Source organism: Achroia grisella, unplaced genomic scaffold, assembly GCF_030625045.1.
Source record: "Achroia grisella isolate CSIRO2021 unplaced genomic scaffold, CSIRO_AGI_Agris_v1 utg971, whole genome shotgun sequence".
NCBI classification, from domain to species: domain Eukaryota; kingdom Metazoa; phylum Arthropoda; class Insecta; order Lepidoptera; family Pyralidae; genus Achroia; species Achroia grisella.
In genome coordinates, this window is record NW_026713077.1 from 2,489,232 (window position 1) to 2,513,504 (window position 24,273).

At 32.6% G+C, this 24,273-nt stretch overlaps 1 protein-coding gene across 2 annotated transcripts in view; it reads right to left on the reverse strand.

Annotated features, from left to right (window-relative positions):
• Positions 1-24,273, reverse strand: part of LOC131854165 (facilitated trehalose transporter Tret1-like) — a 98,461-nt gene extending 74,188 nt beyond the window's left edge. The window contains exons 1-2 of one of the 2 annotated variants that reach the window (XM_059205295.1): positions 24,075-24,273; positions 1,059-1,078 (exon numbers count right to left, since the gene is read on the reverse strand). The gene's annotated coding sequence lies outside the window, so the exon portion shown is untranslated. The remainder of the gene's footprint in view (positions 1-1,058; positions 1,079-24,074) is intronic. The other variant, XM_059205296.1, reaches the window with a different exon arrangement.

Below are 24,273 nucleotides of genomic sequence, written 5' to 3' on the forward strand. Positions count from 1 at the left end.
TTAATAAAGTCAGGTTGACCTCCACGCGGTTCCACCTGGAAACCGTCGTGATAAATTAATGGTGAATTAGTCACGATGGGCAAACTGATCTGATCTCATGCTCATCTTATCATCCTCCACTGGTGCTCCGCCAGCATAAACCGATAGCGCAGACGTGTGCACAATTCCATTCCAAACTAGAATCTTATTAATATTATAAACGCGAAAGTTTACGGTATGGATGGATGTTTGTTTCACGCAAAAACTACTGAACGGATTTTGAGGAAACTTTACAGTAACATAGCTTATACATTAGAATAACATATAGGCTATAAATTTACTAGCGTAGTGCATCAGTGTGATCGCAGGCTTACAATCTGAGTCCGTCAAGGAGAATGGTTTCGTCATTTCACCTCCATCGTTGTTAGTAGGGAGGCGTCTGTGCAAATTGGTGAAGTTATGAATAGAAATCAATATTATCAGTGAAGCAAGAAGATGAAGAATAGGAAGAATCATTGAAATAAACTTAATTGAAACACGTTTGAATAGTCACAGTCACATAGTGTCGGTTTTTTAATCTACCGCTTCTCTAAAGTACAATATATAATCTCTACATATAAATAAAATTGTCTTGTCTGTCTGTTTGTTCCGGCTAAGCTCTGAAATGGCTGCACTGATTTTTACGGGACTTTTATTGGCAGGTAGCTGATGTAATAAGTAGTAACTTAGGCTACTTTTATTTTTTTTTAAACCTTTTATAAGCTCTGTAATGGCTGGACCTATTTTGGCGGGACTTTTTTTGGCAGATAGCTGATGTAATAAGTAGTAACTTAGACTACTTTTATTTTAAAAATATATATATATTACAAAAATAAAGATAAGTTCCACGCGGACGAAGTAGCGAGTACAGCTAGTACATAATATAAGTATATGGTGGTGCACTATGCAAACAATCATACTCATGAATACAAATACTTGCACTGTGCGAGGAATCGAACTTGCGACTATCGGAAGTAAAATGGTGTGCTCAACCGCTAAACCACCGAGGTATTGAGGTATTAAGAGGACTTTGTACTTACTGATAATAATATGAAGATATCTGAAAAAGAAATATAATAATTAAACATCATTTTGTAATTATAATATTATGTTTGTGTAGAAAATAGACTCATTATTTTCCACTGATATATTTACCGTTGTACTGCTTGGAAATAAATATGTATAATCATACCCTTAAATACTATTTACTTTGATGAAACTTTACAGTAATATAGCTTATACATCAGAATAACAAATTTTTATGTATAAGCTATATTACTGTAATGTTTTATCAAAATCCGTTCAGTAGTTTTTGCGTGAAAGAGTAACAAACATCCATCCATACTCACAAACTTTCGCGTTTATAATATTAACTAGCTAACCGACCCGGCTTCGCATGGGTGTACATGTATTATATATATAAACCTTACTCTTGAATCACTCTATCTATTAGAAAAAAACCGCTTCAAAATCCGTTGCGTAGTTTTAAAGATTTAAGCATACATAGGGACGGACGGACAGCGACAGCGACTTTGTTTTATCCTATGTAATGATAAAATTTGGGTAACAAAATAAATCAGTTATAGATATCACAGTTTATTTCTTACACTATGCAGGTCAGTGCAATTTTGCGGAACTTATTTCAAGGTAAACAGTAGGTCACCCCGGTTAGAATCACGTACGATGGTAATGTCCACTGTCCACTTGCCATTTTGTACTCAATACTCGGCACTTACAAGTTTAATATAGACCTAGTTGACCTAGCTTTGCTTACATACATTTCCTTTTAAAACTACACGTTTGTATACGATCTGTGCCCGCGACGTTGTCTGCATGAAATAGAATTTCCATATACTAATACGGTACGTACACTAAAATAAAATTGTGACAATTTTTGTCTGTCTCTCTGTTTGTTCCGGCTAATCTCTGAAATGGCTGGACCGATTTTGACAGGTAAAAAGGAGTAACTTACGCTACTTTTAGAAAAATTCTTTTACTTTAGTTAAATTCCACGCGGACGAAGTCGCGAGTACAGTTAGTAATAAAAGCGTTTCATAATTAAGCCACAGGTCAAACAATTTACTTATATCTAAGTACCTATAGATTACGTTTCCAAGATTGTTTACTATAGAGTGCGTGATGAGGAAAATGTCAACCATATCTATAATGTATTACCGAAATTACGCTTCATTTCTACGAACGGACTCTACAGATGCACAATCAAGGACAATATCTGTTAAAATTACAATAAGATTAGTACGTAAGTCATTTGAATTAATTAATTAATAATTTAAGTAATATTAGCAAGCAGCGCTATAATACACTTTTTCTATTTAATTTCTGGGTATATACGTATACTAGATGGGCCCGCTGTTTTTGCGAAATTTATAGCGTATATGTTATTCTGATGTATAAGCTATATTACTGTAAAGTTTCATCAGAATCCGTTCAGTAGTTTTTGCGTGAAAGAGTAACAAACATCCATAATTACAAACTTTCACGTTTATAATATATATTTTAGGGGCTGTTCAAGTATTACGTAAGCAGATTTATCACAATTATTTACCCCCCGCCCCGGCGTCGCACCCCCTCCCCCCATGGTAAACATTTCTAAATTAATGTATTATTTTTGTAAATGTGCCATTATATATATAATCCTTCCATGTTCCAAAATGAATCACGTAATCTATTAATTAAAATAGACATATATAATATCCTTTTGCTATTTAGTTTTAAAGATTTAAGCATATATAGGGATGGACAGACAACGACAGCGACTTTGTTTTGTACTATGTAATGATTAATAGCTTTTACCGTTGCGCTTTTTTTTATAATAAATATTGTAATATGACGCGGACGAAACCGCAGGCACAGTTAGTATACCATAAGAGTAAACAACCCAACAATCGATTTTTTATTCTTACATACAATTGATTAGTTAGGTTAAGGACATGAACTTACGTATTTTTTTATACTTGTTTTAGGTTAATAATACGAGTATAATTGTAAACAATAATTGTAATAATAATATAATCTCAGGACAATTCACACAGCATCACCTAGACTCAAGTTAAGCTAGCTAAAGCTTGGATTATGAGTTTTAGACAACTGATTCAAATACACAGATATTGATTTTTCGTAAATATAATAATAATAATAATAATAAAACTCTTTATTGTGTACACATAAAATAATGAGAAAATACAGTAAATAGTAAAATAATAACAAAAGGCGGTCTTATCGCTAAATGCAATCTCTTACTGACAACCTAGAAGAGAGGACTTATGTACATAGAATAGGGTAGGTGGCACACATAAGACACTATAAGACACACACACACAATATACACACATTATTACATAGAAAATACCCAGACCGATACAAACAATACTCATGAATACATAAGTTGGTACCGAGCGAGGAATCGAACCCGCGACCATCGAAAGTAAAGCTATTTGTAAACAATTGACGACGGTAAAACTGACGCTTTATATTATATTCGGCCTATACTTAGAACAGGGATATTTCTGTCAAAATCATAACAAATTAAAACAAAATTACACGCAGACCGCACATGGAGAAAGTACTTCGTGTTTACACAATCATAGAGTAAAAGATTATGTTCAAAAGTGTGGGTAATTAATTTTTTTATACCCTCCGTTTTTCATACGATAACTGTTACAAAAACCTAAAGGCTAATGCAAACGTAAGTTGTCGAAAATATAATTGAAACGATGGATAAATTAAGGGTTAAACTAGGGGTGTGATAGAACAACCCCTGGACCCTGATGTAGTGCTGAAGAACATAAAAAACCCTCGGAGCATCATTAGGTATGACTGACCTAACCTCACACTTGTTTCCCCAACAGATTATATGTATACGAAAATAACTAAATATTTATATATACATATAAATAAAATTGAAGTGTCTGTTTGTGATATTGAATTAACCGTTTTTTGCTACATGCATGGAATTTAACTTTAATTTTCGAAAATAAAAGTAGCCTAAGTTACTCCTTATTACATCAGCTATCTGCCAAAAAAAGTTTCGTCAAAATCGGTCCAACTAGAACAGAGATTAGCCGGAACAAACGGACAGACAGACAGACAAAAATTGTAAAAAATGTTATTTTGGTGTACGTACCGTATGTATATTCATATGCATGTAGTAAAAAACGGTTATTTCAATATTACAAACAGACACTCCAATTTTATTTATATGTACAGATAGAAGGCAAAGCTTTTGTGTACACGTTAGCATCTTGGACCTTACCCTAAAATAAGTTTAATAGTTGTAATATAGTCTTAAATCAACGAATTTGTGTAACATTTGTTTATAAGCAGCTAACACGGTTACACAACACACAAACGTACATACATTTGGCACGGTTAAATGCTATTTTGAACTGGATTAAAATAAACCAGTTTCGAGTATGTCACAGTTAGTTAACTGCCGTCTAGGTCTAACCGTGTGGTGACGAAATAAATAATAATAATTTCAGGACAGTTCACACTCCGCCATCTAGACCCAAGTTAAGATAGCTAAAGCTTGTGTTATCGGTACTAGATAACTGATACAAATACATAGATATACATTTTTTTGTGAATACATCCATCTCCCCGCCCCCAGTTGTCTAGCGGTTAAGCACACCGATTTACTTCCAATGGTCGCGAGTTCGATTCCTTGCACGGTGCAAACATATGTATTCACGAGTATGATTGTTTGTATTGGTCTGAGTGTTTTCTATATATATTATGTATGTATTTCCAAATAAAATATCTAAGTATGTATATCAGTTAGTATAGTAGTCAGTTAGTATAGTCAGGACTAGATGGCACTGTGTTAATTGTCCAGGGTTACTTATTAATTTTTTAGTATTATTTCAACTGTCTGTTTGTATTGTCTATTCCTAAGAGGAATTTTAGAAGGAAAATGTACATTCTTACTAGGTATTTAGATTGCAATAAATATTTATTTACTATATATATATTTCTAAGTACAGAATTAATTGGATATAGCATTGTTACAATAGTAGTTGTTATATTCCATTCAATAATTATCACTGCGTATGTTTCCTTATTGGGCCTCGGTAGTTTAGCGGTATACCACCGTCTTACCTCCAATTGCCGCGGGCTCGATTCCTCTCACGATAAAAACACATTTATTTATGAGTATGATTGTTTACCGAATATTTCTCTATGTATGTTGAAAATGAAACCTCCTTGTTAATACTTTTTATAGCCATATACTATTAAATGTTCTTTGTTGCTGTTTTGTTTTTTCATTGTAACTAATCTTTTCACAATTAATTTTCATTTTTCCATAATTACCTAGTTTTATTACAATCTCCATAATAACCAACTGAGAAATCCATAATAACGATGTATATTATGAATGTATTTAAAAAATATCTTCTAATTAATTGTACAACGAAGAACCTAAAGTTAAAAAGCTTAAAAAATATAATATAACAACTAAAATATATTATTAAAAATCTAGTACCCATAACACAAGCTCTGCTTAGCTTAGTACTGGATGGCGCTGTGTAAATTGCCTTAGGTTATTAAAGACTCTTCGGAAAGTTCGGAGTGCCTTTAACCACGAAGAACTGACAAAAACTCAGCTATTATTCTTTTCAAATCAGTTTGTATATAATAATAATAATAATCTCAGAACAATTCACACAGAGCCATCTAGACCCAAGTTAAGCTAGCTAGAGCTTGTGTTATGGGTACTAGATAACTGATACATATACATTATTATACATAGATATATATTTTTTGTAAATATATATATCATACATTTTGATACAAACAATCATACTCATGAATACAAATGTTTATTATCAAACCCGCGACCATCGGTCGTAAAGCGGTATGCTTGACCGCTAGACCACCGAGGTCGTCAATGATTACAAAAATACAGATTTATTTCTAAATTCAAATACGGAGCATTTTCCTTAAAAAAACAATAATGTAAGAACATACTGGTGGTCACTATATTCAGTGTTGCATTTTTGTCGGAAAGAATTTAACAGTGGCCGTAATCCGAACAGAAAATTAATCAGGCATTATTCCAGTTTCTTAAAAACAAATTATGTCATATACAGACACTGAATCTATTACCTACAGGTGTAATTTCACTGTAGACCACTTGGCGACTCATTGTGTAATCTGTTTATTTATATTGGCGAACTATAAACCATTAGCGTAGGCGGGATCACAATACCATGATCCATGAAACAAAAACACTATTCTAATTGATGGAATAGCACAGATCACACTAGGTAAACAGATTAGTGAAAAGTCTTACGTCATAAACGCGGGAATTTAAGCAGTATATGAACTTTCTTTAGCCATAACTTTCATAATAAATGATAAAAGAGGAAGAATAAAAAACAATATCTTCATTGAAAATACAGCAGATTACTATGACAAAAAAAAGTATAACGTCACTTAAAAAATGCGGAAATTTAAAACAGCATATGAACTTTTCTTAGCCATAACTTTCATAATAAATGATAAAAAATAAATAAGAAAAAATTTATGAAATATCTCTTCATTGTCTATTAAAAAAAACACTATTATGATTGATGGAATAGCACAGATCACACTAGGTAAACAGATTAGTTAAAAAATCTAACGTCATAAACGCGGGAATTTAAAGCAGTATATGAACTTTCCTTAGCCATAAAATTCATAATAATTTGTGAAATACGAAATAAAGCAAAAAATTTATGTAAAATATCATCATTTCCTATTAAAAAACACTATCGTAATTGATAGAACAGCACAGATAGACTACTACAGATCTGTTAAAAAGTCTAACATTATAAAAAAAAATGTTTTGACATCCAGCATTGTTCCGCCACCAGCACCTAAGCATTCTCATTTCTGCTACATCAAATTTCTAAATAAAGACATTTTGTATTAATTTAAATATTTTAATATTCATTTTACCTATAGGTCAGCTTCATTTATGAGACAATGGGTTTATGCTAAACCATACTAATATTATAAATTCTAAACTGTATTTGTTTGTCTGTATATAATATTTTTAAACACGACTCGTCCGTTCCGTACGCGAGATGAAAGTATAATGCCTTTTTTGTAAGAAACTCTGTTCATAGGCCGCCATCTTGTGCCCCACTACTGTTAAAAAACCGGAAGTGATAACATTGTCATAACTATACGGCTGTACAGTTTTTGATGAGATATAATGGAATAAGAATGAAAATAATTATATTGATGGACAATCTTTCTTTCTGCCACCACTAAGTGTAATAGGAGAATAATAATTATTGTTAATAATATGAGGTAATAACCCGGGATTGTAAACCTATATATACTAATATTGCAAATATCTATAAATCCTTGATGACATAAGAGGAAACTAAATCATCTTGTTTTTCTATATACATATATAGGTATCCATTACTATTAATTAACACTATACTCGTAATATATGTATATATATTTATATGTGTATTTTTTTATAATTTAAAACCTATGTATAATATGTATGTATTTACGAAAAAAATATGTATTGGTATCAGTTATCTAATACCCATAACACAATCTTTAGTCAGCTTAACATGGGTCTAGATGGCGCTGTATGAATTGTTATTATATTATTTTTACATTATTATTTCACTATTGTCTCATATTCTCAGCTTGTTAGTGTTGTCCATAGACTGAAGCTCCTTGCCTTTTATTTATTTGGTCTATTTGTTTTATTTCTTCCAATTGCTTGCTCCGCGAAAATATGTGTTGTAGCTTACCACGGTTTTAGTTAGTTAATATATTTGATCGAATTAGGTATTATTTTGTGGAAGTTTATTTCATCGCTTAATAGATTTATATTATTTTGTTTAATTCCTCTACCGCGTCTGTGAAAGTATCCTATCTATATATATAAATAAAATTGGAGTGTCTGTTTGTAATATTGAAATAACCGTTTTTACTACATGCATATGAATATAAATACAGTACATACACCAAAATAACATTTTTTTACAACTTTTGTCTGTCTATTAGTTCCGGCTAATCTCTGAAATGACTGGACCGATTTTGATGGGACTTTCATTGGCAGGTAGCTGATGTAATAAGGAGTAACTTAGGCTACTTTTATTTTAGAAAAATAAAGTTAAATTCCACACGGACGAAGTTGAGAGTAGAGCTAGTTAGTTGATATATTTGATCGAATTAGATATTATTTTGCGATAGGCCATTTCATTAGTTAATAGATTTATATTGTTTTGTTTAATTCCGCTATCATTAGCATTCACACGTGGAATTATATTGAAAAATAAAGATAAGCAGAGTAGTGATACATATATCTTATTAATATTATAAACGCGAAAGTTTGTGAGTATGGGTGGATGTTTGTTACTCTTTCATGCAAAAACTACTGAACGGATTTTCAAATATGAATTTTTTTATTAATAAATCAATAACATTAGGCGTAGGGGCACAAGATTTCATCGTTATCATAGTGGTTATATAATATAGAACACAAATAATTTGATAGCACCCTACTTAATTTATTATCGTTCCCATACAAATTCTAGATACAATTAAGGATATTGTAGCATACTGGTGTACCCAACAACATAATAATAATAATAATAATGTTTATTGAACTAATATTTAGTACAGCCTTGACAATATTCTTGCAAAAATAATTTTTTTTTAATGAAACTTTACAGTAATATAGCTTATACATCAGAATAACATATAGGCTATAAATTTCACGCAAGTGAATCCGCGGGCACAGCTAGTAATCTATATAGGTAAGAAACTCTACATTTTTTATTTAAAAATATGAGATTACCACCCATGTTGCGAGCCACAATTATGAGTTAAAACCACAGTTAAAACTAACCAAAAGCCATAACTGTATGGAGATAAGTTTATTATAGACTCGTAGGCATTAATTATTTTTTATCTGTACATTGATTATCTGTCTTGATCTCAATTAATGTGACGTCTTACGAGATGAAATATTTTTAGTATAGTAGATGTATTTTTATAGCTTTGTATAGGGATTGAAACTTGATAGAAGTAATGTTATGAATTTAGTCATTCTATAAAATTTACGGCTTCAGTGGTTTAGTGGTTTAGCACACCGCTTTACTTCCAATGGTCGCGGATTCGATTCCTCGCACGGTGCAAACATTTGTATTCATGAGTATGATTCTTTGTTTCGGTCTGGCTGTTTTCTATGTATATTATATACGTATTTACGAAAAGAAAAGTATTTATATCAGTCATCTAGTACCCATAACACAAGTTTAGATGCCGCTATGCGACTTGTCTTAAGATTATTATTATATTGTGACCGATTTCCATCCATCAAAATCTCATCCAACCATAGTGTTTATACGATGTTCTACGTATCTTTGGCATCACTGTTTACACTAAAGATTTCATCAAACGTGGAAGAAATAAAGGTCGGGATCACTCATCTCTCGGCCGCGATTAACCTATTTGTTCCTATCGCCTCTAAAACTATTTGCCTAATGTAAACACAGACGTTTTGCGTACCGTTTGAAATAACAATAAACATTTAATTTATATACTCCATTCTTTAATATACGCCTCTCAACTGTGTTTTTTAACTATTGCAAATACATGTTTTTGTAATTGTAATAATAAACCAACTGACAGCCCACCTGATGGAAAGCTACCGTGCCTGTACATGAATAGCAACATGTTCATCACGTCATCATTTGACTATTCTGTATGTCTTTGTTGTCATGGCTATGTACTCTGTAATTTCTCTGATTTGTATTAAATTAAGTATGGTCTATTTTCGACAACTGGACGTCTACAAACGATAATTGATTGCATTACAGATAGATTGATGGATAGATTGATAATAGATTGATAGATAATAGATAGATAATTTATTTGCTTGAACATTTACAGTATGAATATTACAAGTGGTAAGTCCTCCGCCTCATCGGAGTCTTGCAAAATTACAATTCTTCTTAATATATCTTGTATATATTTAACTTGATAGTTAAAAGAAACAGAATATTAAATAATACATTGCTAATTACATACTCATTAAAAAAAAAAACTCAGTAAGATCTTCTTAACTCGAGGGTACATTCCAAACCGACGATAGATTCGAATCATTTTTTAATATACTTACATGATAAAGGTATTTTAATTTGATTTTATATTAATCATACTCTTTTATACATTTTTTACAATCCAAATATTAGAAATGCGAAAGTGGGTTTGTTAGTCTGTTTGTACTATTTTTGTAACTAACAATAATAATAAACGAATCTTAAAGAAGCGAAGATATTTTAAAACACTTGAATGGATGAAATATCGCAGGTAGCAGTTAGTACAGCTACAAAAACAATAACTACGAAAATATGAAATCAGTTAACAAATCTTAAATCCTAATGTTTTTTTTTTGTTTTCTTGTCGTTATGATAATTTATTTTTATAATGACATTCTCTGTCTGCCAAATATGGACCACCTAGGAAGTAATTGTTATTTATCAGACAATACTACACCTTACTATTTTACTTTCAATATTATTATGACGTTTATGGCCATAGAAATAAGGCTTAATTTCACTATCTCACTATGCACTTTAGAGTTGATTTTCAATTGAACTGTTTCTATGAAGGGATGCATCTATAATAGTCTATTAAAAGAGTATAAACCCAAGTCATTCCTTCAAATGGTCCTTTAATTTGATGGACATCCTTCGTACAAAGTTAGAAAGTGATTTAGAAAATAGTAACTGAACCTTATTTTCTATAGCATAAGATTCTGTTTGATGACTATTGTCTATTTGTTACAGCAACACGAAAATTGTTATACGTAATGACGTGTGAGGCATTTACTGTTTCTTATTGCTTTAACATTTACGATAGAGTTTTTATTGACAGAAAAACAAAGAAATTTAATACACATACATGAGTTGATGTCTCAATAATTTTTGTGTATACATATATTAATAACATAAAAATATCTCAGGACAATTCACGCAACGACAGTCCTAAGCTAAGCAAAGCTTGTGTTATTGGCACTAGACAACTGATACAAATATATAGATATTTTACCAAATTTACCTTCAAATCCAAGTTAAGAAAACATCTTTCCAACGACTTTTGTAATTAAATTAATACATTAATATAGTGTTAAATTATCTTCCGCTTTCACTCTTGATTTGTCATGATTGATTATATCTCATTGTTGATTTGTATTTGGTATATATGTATAAATTTTAAATGTATATTATTATGTACTTGAATGTATATGTATGTATATATATATGTATAATATATATATATTTCAATTTATGAATTTTATGATAATTGTACCTTCCTTCTTTTATTATTTATTTCATGTTAATTTTTACTTAAATGCACCGCCCACTAATCTCTGTTTGCCCTATGGTCGACTGGGAGGAAATGCTTATGGTGTTAAGTCCGCCATATGCACCTTTATTTTGTTTTATATTTGTGCATGAAGTTTTTATAAATAAAAAAAATTAAAAAAAAATTTTGCTTATAAATACATAAATATTATACATAGAAAACACCCAGACCAATACAAAAGGTCATACTCATAAATACAAATATTTGTAATGTGCGAGGAATCAAACCCGTGAACTTGAGAAGTAAGGCGGTTTGCTAAACCCTTAGACCAGCTTAGGCTGCATATTAGATGTTGACCCTCAGCCGCTGCATAAGTCCTTCCGCGGATTTGGAGTGCCATCTGCATTAGCCCCTATCATCCGGTGAAGCTGTAAAGGCCAGCTGCGGCAAATAGTATTTGAATAGTTCAATTTTCAGTTTCAACTGCTGGATTCATAGTACGGGGGACAAAATCAAGAATTTCATGTGACAGAATTTATGGATGTTCTTTTACAAACAATGCCAATCTTTTCTTTGATGTCGGTTAAAATTAATTATGTCATTAGCCTGGTGAACATATTTTACACACATGTGCCTCGGAATTGTTGAGGCGTGTCGTAATATAATATTATGAACTCCAATCTACATACAGAGTTGGATGACATCATTATAAAATAAACATCGCATTTATGTTTACAAACTTTCATTTTATAATGCAATAGACGGCCTCGGTGGTCTAGTGGTTTAGTACGTTTTGCTATCGATGGTCGCGGGTTCGATTCCTCGCACAGTATAATTTGTATTCATGATGAAAGATGTGTCTAAACTGACGCAAACTATGAAATATATATTATAATAATAATAATATTTCAGGACACTTCACACAGCACCATCTAGCCCCAAGCTAAGCAAAGCTTGTATTATGGGTACTAGACAACTGATATAAATACATGGATAATTTTTTTTTGTAAATAAATACATATTATACATAGAAAACACCCAGACCGACACAAACAATCATACTCATGAATACAAATGTTTGTACCGTGCGAGGAATCGAACCCACGACCATCGGATAGTAAAGCGATATGCTAAATCACTAGACCACCGAGGCTGTCAAATTATTATTACACTATTCACAACGTATAGCTGATCTCAGTGGTCCAGGAGTTTAGCAAGCTGTTTTACATCGGATGGATTGATTCCTCGCACGGTACAAATCGATGATAATGGAATGGTGCACCCGCCTGCGCTAACGGTTTACGCTGGCGGGGCACCAGTTGAAGATGATAAGATGTGCATGAGGTCAGTTCAGTTAGCCCATCGTGACATATTCACCAAGAATTTATCACGATGGTTTCCAAGGGGAACCGCGTGGAGGTCAACCTGACATGGTACATTGCTAGCAACAAGATCATCAGTCCACATTACTAACAATCCCCTTTTCCCCGGTACAAACATTTGTATTCTTGACTAGTTTTATATCGGACTTTTTTATTTTCTATAATATATTCTGAATGTATTTAAAATAAAAAATGTATGTAAGTATATATATCAGTCGTCCAGTATTAATAACAAAAGCTCTGCGTCTTGGGACTAGATGGCGCTGTGTGAAATGTGACCATTGTGTAAATATAAAAACTTGCCATGCTACAAAATTAAAAACAATTGTATATTGAAACGACAAAAGAAAATTAAATTCGATATGGTAGCAAATGTAACGAATTAAAAAATATTTCATTAAACTCAAACCAGATTGAACCAGTTCGATCCGGCTCCGCAACTGGTTTACAACTTCATTACTTCGCCTTAACACGGCCGTGTCTGCGTGTCTGTTTACGATTTCAAGCCTGTCACCTCCAGAACTGATACTTGGGCCGTGACAGATTATCTGTGGGAGCTTATTTTTCTCTAGCACTCATTCGTTGTTTTGTCTGTGTTGGTTAATTAATAATTGTCACAGATAATTAAAAAAATTAACATTTCTCATTAAATACCTTACTAAATTATTATAAGTATAAAAGTAGCGATGTTAGTTAGGCTTTCACGCAAAAACTACTGAACCGATTATCATGAAATTTTGTACACATGTTCTTGGAGATATTAAAATGAACATAGGATACTTTTTACTTTAAGAAACAAATATTTTTTATAAATAAACAAAAAATAAAATATCAACATTTTGCTACTTACGTACTGCCATGTAACAGCCAATAACATTATTATTTAATAGTTTCAATGCGAGCGAAGCCGCGGGTAAAGCTAGTAATTCAAATTTTGTTACAAGAATAGCAGCCAAACTATCCATTTAATAACCTAGTGGATTTATATTACTTTGTTTAATTCCATTACCATTACCATGTGTGAGACCACTAGTATTCAGTGCGAAAACCTGACCACCGCTACTGGAAGCGTTACTTCACTATTGGTGATCAAATTCCAACCGTAATTGGATCTACACTCACATTGCGACACGTGTTTCGCCTCTACGAAGCATCATCAGCTAATGAATAGAGTTTGAATATAATTAGGAACCCTAGTTTTTTTTTCGGACTACTCTAATGCTGTTGGCCGCAGCTGGGCTTTACAGCTTCACCGGACGATAGGGGGCGAGTGCAGATGCATTCCAAACCCGCGGAAGGACTTATGGAGCGGCTGAAGGCAACTCCAGTCTAACGGATACGAAAGCCTAGTGTTACTTGTGCGATCGTTACAGTCTGGTCGGAATTAAACAAAATAATACAAATCCATTAAATTACAAACAATTTAGTTACGAGTAATTAACACACAAGCGGTTTGATTAAAAGAAATTGTCTCAAGTTACCAACAACAATAGGCCGTATGAAGGCTAATTGCTTTGGAAATTTGATGATTGTAGAGCTCCAATTCATGTAATTACATATAACTATTTAGCTTCCATTTTATTATACAAGTAGCTTTTGCCCGCGGCTTCGGTCGCGTTAATTTATCCACTTAGGGGTGGAATTTATCAAAATCATTTTTTAGAGAAAGGAGTTTCAATAATGCTTACGTCATAGTAGTTTTATGCATGCAAAGTCTCAGCCCGATCGGTTTAAAATTGACAAAGTTTCATACAAACTTTCATCCCCCATTTTATCCCCTTGGGAGTAGAATTAATCAAAATCCTTTCTTAGCTGATGCCTACGTCATAACATCTACCTGCTTGCTAAATTTCAGGCCGATCCGTCCAGTGTTTTGGGCTGTGCTTTGATAGATCACTTAGACACTAGTGGAGGATGATAAGATGAGCATGAGGTCAGGTCAGTTAGCCCATCGTGACAAATTCTCCAAGAATTTATCACTTTGGTTTCCAGGGGAACCGCGTGGAGGTTAACCTGATATGGTACATGGCTAGCAATAAAATGATCAGCCCACATTACTAACAATCCCCTATCCCCCAACAATAAAGAGTTTCATTCCTTCATTTACATACTTCCTTTCTCTCTCTCTTCTCTCCTTCTCTCTCTCTCTCTTCTCTCCTTCTCCTACCTTAACCACCTACTCTCGTCGATTGAGATACAAATTTATCAATCAAATTTTGTCGCGTGCCATTTCTGCAATGCCATATTATCGTTTTTTTATTGAGTTGTTTGGGCTATTGTCAGGTGTTTGGACCTGTAGCACTGTACATAGATCTATTATGCTCGCCCTTTATCAGAGTTCGCTACCTAGACCCGTCAGGGACAAGAATTGAAGGATATTCTTAGCAGCGATGGTTTTTATCTCCTCAGGATAGAGGGTAAACTTTCCAAAGGAGATATTACGTTTATGCATGAGTGGGCTACAACCACATAGGATGTGTAGTGGCGTTTCCTCGTTAATTTGACAAAATCTGCCTAATCAAATATGAGGAACAATAAAGAGTTTTATTCATTCATTCATTCATTTGCAAATACATACTCTCCTTCTCACCTACCTACCACAACCACCTTCTCTGGGGGCAAGGGGATTTTAGTAATGTGGACTCATGACCCCATTACTAACAATGCACCATGTCAGATTGACCTCCACGCGGTTCCCCCTGGAAACTATCGTGATAAATTCCTGGTGAATTTGTCACGATGAGATCTGACCTGACCTCATGCTCATCTTATCATCCTCCACCGGTACCCCGCTAGCGTAAATCGTTAGCGCAGGCAGATGCACCGTTCCATTATCTATATATCTCACTACATATAAATAAAATTGTAGTGTCTGTTTGTAATATTGAAATAACCATTTTTTACTACATGCATATGAATATAAATACGGTACATACACCAAAATAACATTTGTAAAATTTTTGTCTGTCTGTCTGTTTGTTCCGGCTAATCTCTGAAATGGCTAGACCGATTTTAACGGGACTTTTTGGAAGGTACCTATTGTAATAAGGAGTAAATTAGGCTACTTTTTTTGAAAAATAAATTTAAGTTCCACACGGACGAATTCGCAGGAACAGGTAATCCATAAAAAAAACACCTACTCTCGTCAGTTGGGATTCAAATTTATCGATAAAATTTTGTCTCGTTCTATATCTAATGCAATATTACCGTTATACTGACGTATTTCCTTTACCCTTAACGCTTAGGGTTGTCCACCAGTCGATATTGTTGTAAATATTAATAGTTTACTATTAATAATTAACAGATAAAAATTACTTAATGGATTTTTTTTAATTCCGCTACAATTAGCATGTGTGAGACCACAAATATTCGGTGTGGAAACTTGACTACCGTTACGACCTTCTCTATTGGTGATCAAATTCCGACCGTTATTGAGTCTACACCCATATTGCGACACGTGTTTCGCCTCTGAACGAGGCATCATCAGGCGTTAAATAGAGTTCGGATGTAGCTTGAAAGATAGTGTTGACTGTTCCACGATAAATCCGCAACTGAGTTAACAATTGTTATTTTATTTGTGCATATGATATTTGGATACAATAATTTATCTATTTATCGTCATTCCAGCATCTTACAGTGGATCCCATATTGTCTACACCAGAGGTTCCCAAACTTTTATATGTCATAGACCCCTTGCCATATTTTTCGGTTTTGGGTAGATCCCTCCACTCTTACATGGTATTGATTTTTTCTAACTGTAGTAAAGTTTAGTATTAAAAACATAAAGTCAAAACAACAAGATGACCGCTGTCGTAGACCCAGGGGTCTATGACAAACTGCAAAGGGTCTACGACAGCGATATATGGTATGCTATATAGACCTATTTGGTAACAGGTCTAGACCATTCTTGTGCTATCTACCACCTTCTAGCTTCTCCCCTCTATCCAAAGGTTGTCTGGAAGAGATTGCTTACGCGATAAGACCGCCTTTTGTGCCTTATTACTTACTATCTATTTATGTTCTTTGTAATATACTTCTGGTGCAATAAAAAGTAAATAATAAAATAAATAAATATTCATCGACAAGTTGTGCCAACCCTAATTCGAATTCATTATGCATACTTTACATTACCCAATGATTTATTATTATTAAAATTCACATTAAATTGTGATTTAATCAAAATACACGTCAAAATGATCGATGCGTCACTCCAGATAGCGTCTCCCACGTAAACCTAGTTTTTGTCCCTTTCTTTCCTATACAGGAAATCTTGCATCTCAAGCTACTATCTCCACACTTAGTTATAAATCAGGAACTCGACACTAAGAAACAATATTTACTCGTTTGTTAATAAAGTCGGGCAATTCTTATACAACCATTTGTTGTTATTTTCTACATGCTGTTTTGACGGCCTCGGTGGTCTAGCGGTCTATGGCTAGCACACCACTTTTCTTGCGATGGTTGCGGGTTCGATTCCTCACACGGTATAAACATTTCTATTAAGAGTATGATTGCTTGTATCGGTCTAGATGTTTTCTATGTATATTATGTATGTATTTACAAAGTAGATACTTTTATCTAAGTATTTATATCAGTTGTCTAGTAACTAACCTAACACAAGCTTTGCTTATTTTGGATGACATGGGGGTGGGGGAGTCTAAATTATGACTACGTGATCGGCAGTTTTTTTTTATGAATGATAATGGAATGGTGCTCCCGCCTGCGCTAACGGTTTACGGTGACGGGGCACCAGTGGAGGATGATAAGATGAGCATGAGGTCAGGTCAGTTCATCGTGACATATTCACCAAGAATTTATCATGATGATTTCCAGGGAGAACCGCGTGGAGGTCAACCGGACATTGTACATTGCTATCGGCAGTTATTACGAATGTATCCCTCACATATTCTTTGCTAAAAATACAATACATTAATTGAAATATATTTACGTTAGCAAGGAGAGACTAAGAGCTTTGCTTACTTTTGTTGACAAAGAGGGTGGGGGGGTAAATAATTGTAATAAATCTGCTTACGTAATACTTTAACAACCCCTTAAGGTTGACATTTTTAGAAAGTTTGAATATATATTTACATTTAATAAACTGACTTAATAAAGCATCAGAAAGTAGTACTAGTACTTTATCCTTTCTCACAGTCTAGACTACCTGTGTTTCAAATTTCATTTAAATTTTCTCATTAATCTAGTCAGTTTTGGCCTGAAAGCGCAACAGACAGACAGTTAGTTACTTTCACATTTATAATATTAGCAAAGATATACATATAGGTATAATCGACTACAATTTCAAAGGACCACCGCTCATTCCCATACAGCCTGTTTAGACATAGCTACCTATTACTGTTAAATTATATTAGTATGTGAGTCTCTAACTAAAGTACAGTTACACAAACTGGTCGAAAGTTACAACACGTTTCTAGTCAGAATTGATATATTTGTTATTTGAACCACTACAATTTGACCCCTCGTTACAATCATATATTTGGTTGTGACGGCTCTATCAGAATTAGTTGTGAGGCTTTTAAAAAACGTATGGTATTTTAAAATGACAATAGATCTATATATTGGTAGTATTGGGTGTTAGAAGGTTTTATGACAGTTAATATTGACTATCACTATATCAACTGATTGGTTACAAACTTGATATTGTAGGTCGTGACTTATTTATTTACTCATAAGTGCATCAGAAGTAATTTATCTATACATCTAAATATATATAACTAAAAGGTGACTGACATAGTGATCTATCAACGCACAGCCCAAACCACTGGGCGGATCGGGCTGAAATTTGGCATTAGGTAGATGTTATGACGTAGGCATCCGCTAAGAAAGGATTTTGATTATTTCTACCCCCCAAGGGGATTAAATAGGGGATGAAAGATTGCATGAAATTTTGTCAATTTTAAACCGATCGGGCTGAGACTTTGCATGCATAAAGCTACTATGGCGTAGGTATCCCCTAAGTAATGATTTTGATAAATTATCCCTAAGGGAATAAATTAACGCAAGCGAAGTCGCGGGCAAAAGCTAGTCTATACATATAAATAAAATTGGAGTGTCTCTTTCTTATATTGAAATAACCGTTTTTTACTACATGCATATGAATATGTGTACGGTTTGGTGTATGTATACACCAAAATAATTTTTTTTACAATTTTCGTCTGTCTGTCTGTTTGTTCCTGCTAATCTCTGAAATGGCTGGACCGATTTAGACGGGACTTTTTTAGCAGGTAGCAGATGTAATAAGGAGTAACTTAGGTTTGTTTTAGGTTACTTTTGTTTTAGGAAAAGAAAATAATGTTAAATTCCACGCGGACGAAGTCGCAGTAGCCAGTAATATATATAATCAACAGTTTGAACATTTAAGTAAAAATCTTAACAATAACTTCATCATAATGCGTTAAACCTTTCATCGCTTTTCCAGAATTTCCTCGTTGGTTAATAGTTTCCAATACACAAATTCTAAACAGAATGGTTTCTAATAAGTAATATAGTCTATTTCGCGGAACGTATGACGGGATGAAAACCAGATGTACAGAACAATGAAACCAACCAATCTCAATGCTACGGAATTATGCGCATGCTATGCTGTAGGATGCGAGATAGAAATTATGGCTGCGTTCTGTATAGGGTTTATGATTTAATTGGTATTGGAGTAATTTTGAATTTACTATGCTACCTTTCAGAGTATATATCCATATTATTGCATACTTGCATATCATCATTTATACAGTCATATGTACTTTTATATAGATATAATATATATATATATATATATATATATATATATAATAAGTTAAAAACCACACACACACACTTCACTACACACACACACACATGACACCCACACACACATAATGTAAATTACTAAAAAATAAATTACTTCATCAAAATTTTATATATCTACTAGCTGTCCCGGCAAACGTTGTTTTGCCTTAAAATAAAAAAAAAATTAGGGGTGGACTACCCCTAACATTTAGGGGGATGAAAAAATAGTTGTTGGCCGATTCTCAGACCTACTCAATACGCTCACAAAATTTCATGAGAATCGGTCAAGCCGGAGGAGTATGGGAACGAAAACTGTGACACGAGAATTTTATATATAAGATATTTATAAATTTATATATATGTATATAAAACATATATATCGCATGTCTAGTACAATACTGGTGTAACTCAGAAATTTTATTTTTTTCAAATTAGACTTAAATGCCTCAGTTATAAAGTGGCAATTCCAAAATTTGTAATTTTTGAATTAAGCCAGTATTACAATAAGTGAGCGATATATAAATATGTGACGTATGTTATTAAAATATTCAGAAACCACATCAATTTCCCCAGCCATATTTGTATATCACAAATATACAATAAACAGAGAACTTTCATTTTAAATATTAACATTATTTTGCCAAGAATTGCTGTCCGTAAAAACCCAGCTATCTCGACTCATTATAGATATCTGTTGGTAACTCGAATGGGATTTTACCATCTTACTACATATTATTGAAGTTCTTTTACTGCATTGTACACACACGCAGTCCTTATTACATCAGGTACCTGACAAAAAAGTCCCGTCAAAATCGGTCCAGACATTTCAGAGATTAGGCGGAACAAACATACAGACAAACCTTGTAAAAAATGTTATTTTGGCGTATGTACCGTATTTATATTCATAATTTCATATGCATGTAGTAAAAAACGGTTATTTCAATATTACAAACAGACGCTCCAATTTTATTTATATGTATAGATTATACAATAATAACTCTACAATAATTGCAAACCCGTGCAAAACCAGAGTGGCTCCCCAAATATTTGCAATCGCATATTTGTTTTCCTGCATTGTTTCCCCATCATGCAGTAAAAGGGATTGCAATTCACTTCTCTGTTCAAACAATACTTTCAAAGCAGTTTAAATGTCGATCACCTTATTGGCATTTGGACCAGACAGACAGACCGACCCTTGGAGTATTTATAGTGGACACTTCGCTAGAAATAGAACTGAACAATTTTGACTTCACAACTATTAGATCGTGATCATTTGGTTAATATGAGATAATGCTAATTCTGTACAAGTTTAAAATCCTTACTTTCTTACTCTTACTAATATTATAAATGCGAAAGTAACTCTGTCTGTCTGTCTGTCTCGCTTTCACGCCAAAACTACTGAATTAAATGAAATTTGATACACAGTTAGTCTAGACCCTGAGAAAGGACATAGGCTTTTTTAATGCGAAAAAAGGGTTGTAAGGGGTTGAAAGGAAAGATGAAAGTTTGAATGGAAGAATAGTCATTTTTAAAGCTAGAAGGTTGAAACTTTCTATTTCTAATAGCACTAATAAATAATTATTTTATTTGATCAAAAACACAGCACGTAAGATGTTAATCAAAGTATAAGACCACGTATTTTGCCATACCAATGGCAATAAGAACAATTGTTATAGCAAACTGCATCCTTATCTCTTTGTAAGGTTAATAAAAATTATCTCTACGACCCTCAAGATTGTAACAAGTATAATATACATAAATATGACAAGGCACTTAAGATAATAGTGAAATCCCGTGAGTTTACCCGTGATCACGGTGGTTGAAACACTGCCGAAATATCGGGAACTCAGCAAATAAATATAAAACGTGGTAAGATCCCGTGATTTTTACTAATTATACGTATAAATAGTGAAATCCTTTCTAATATTATAAATGCGTAAGTAACTCTGTCTGTCGTGCTTTCACGCCAAAACTACTGAACCGATCTTATTTAAATTTGGTACACAGGTAGTCCAGACCCTAAGAATGGACGTAGTTTATTTTTAATGCGAAAATAGGATTGTAAAGGGTTGAAAGGGGAGAAGAAAAGATGTAAGGAAGTATCGTCATTTTTAAATGTAGAAGCTTGAAACTTATTTTTTAGACTGTTGATTAAATATATAATCAAAGGAGTAAAATAAAATAGGGGATGTAAATTTGTATGGAAATTCGTTATTTTTGAGGCTAGAATGATGAAACATTTTAGGTTATTGAAATATTTATAAGTATGTCCTATTTGTTTAGTTTCTTATACAAATTGAGTTTCTTGTCAGTTCTTGTCATCTCGAAATCATTCCGAACTGACGGTAGATTTGACATATCATAAGAGTCTGTAATAAATCTACATGAATAAAGATATTTTGAATTAAGTATATAAAATAATTAGCCTAAATAACTAAAAATGCTATCCAAGCTCACTATTCCACGTGAAGTCGCGAGCATAGCTAGTGTATAATAAACAACGGCGGGAAACTGATTCGACCAGCAAAAACTTGCAGTTCCACTGTCTCCAATATCGTAAACAACTGTAATTATAGACTGTCAGATGATTTATGGAAATTATATGTCACTACAATTTGTAGTTTTGTATCAAATGTATTGTGATGTAAAACAAGACATTGTTAGGCATTACATTGATAGGCAGATATTTAATTGTATGTTATTATTAAATAGTTATTAACTAGCTTACTCGCGTAACTTCTTCTGCATCACACTTATTTGATATTTAAGTATCATTATATTTCTCCCAATTTATATATACTTTTTTTAAATTATAGCCTATGTGTTATTCTGATTTATAACCTATATTATTGTAAAGTTTGATCAAAATTCGTCGAGTAGTTTTTACGTGAAAGTGTAACAAACATACATACTCACAAACTTTCGCATTTGCAATATTATGAAAATATCCGGCTTTGATCGTAGAAATTACAATAAAGATATAGAAAAATGTTTGTGTTTCTGTCTGTTGTCTATTTTTAATGTGGTTTTTAAAGGCTAGTGAAACCTAGTCGAAATGTCGAGAGAAGTAAATACATTTATTTGTCATAAAATTATTCGTGTTAAGACCCGGTTAATAATATTAATAATGTATATTAAACACGAAAGTATTAAAATAATTATTTTTAATGTATTTAAAATTAATAATAAATAATAAACTTTGTTGACAGATAGAAGTTTTTTGTTTTTTTTTATAATTACAACTTATTTTATGGCTTTTATACGAAAAGGGGTTTCGTGTCCTGACATAAAATAATATTATAAGAATTGAGTCACAAACAAAAATCTAAATTAAAAAACTACTAATTTAAGTATGACAAGTTTAAATGATTTAACTTGTCTCTCTCTCTCTTTTGAGAAAATTAAAAGTTAAAAGAAGAGAGAGTTAAAAGAGAAGATATAATTTTTCAAATAAAAATATTAGTAAGAATTTACAGAATAATGTAATTAATAAGTTTGGTGTTAAAAACAATAATAAACAAAATCATGATAATTCTAATTACAAAATTTATAATCAGTTTAGGAACTACGATGTTACAGACAGACACACAAATATATACAGACACGTTAAAATTAAAATACCACTTATTAAATTTTTCATTTCATTTCTTAATTCATCGGGTGTCTCTTGCAAAATTTATACGGTTAAGTAAACAATAAGAATGGTTTTTAAAAATTTTAATCATCGATGAATAAAATCTAAAACCTCTTATATAATATTCGCCTAAAAATATAACCAATGTTATATTCAATTGTAACCACTGTAATTGTATTTATTACTAACTAACTGAGGACTTTACTAACATTAGTTTAGAAAAAAATACTAGCACGTATGCTATTGACGCTACAATAAAGATTTTTATTATTACTCTTACCTAATACCTGAACACTAAGTTCAAAATTGCTAATGGTAATTTTTACAGTGTTCAAGAATATTTGACTAAAACAAATACATTTATATAATTTGCATGCCTATTACGATAAATATAGCTGATCATAATATTTAATTTAACATCTTGTCTACTGTAAGTACTAATATTTCCAAAATAAATCATTTCATTTAATTTCCAGTAGAACGTCCTAGCTATCTCAAAACCATACGCGGAGTAAAACCACAGGCAATCAATCATTTGATTGTTGTTATTATGGAAAATTAAATAATAATGACTCATATTATTTTGTTATCGCGAATTTCCCAATAGTTAACAGTGAAGATAACGTGGGATGTAAACATGAACTCGAAGTTCAAGTACGCTATACTAAACATTTAGTATCTACCAGCGATAAAATAGGCATTTCTAGCTAAAACTCGTAAAAACTTTACGACAACGCTTTAACATGTTTTATTACTTACTGCTCTTTAATTAGAACTTAGATTAGATGTAACAAAACAATATAGACGAGATGAAAGTGCCATTGATATGGGCGATGTTATGAAAAAAGACAACTGGTTTAAACAATGGTGCCATTCAAACGCGGTAAGAAGATTTGAAAATTACTTACCGCACGATCAGCATCTCATGTGCCGTACCATAAAATACTTCACTTTTACAAACAACAGATGTATATTTGTTACTCTGATTTAAAATATTTACTTTTAATAACACTGGTCTAAGGATGCACCCTTGTGTTACACCCGATATTATTTTATTTGTATTTCGTTCGACGCGTGCGCTGCACTCGGTTAGCGCGTGCCGTTCAA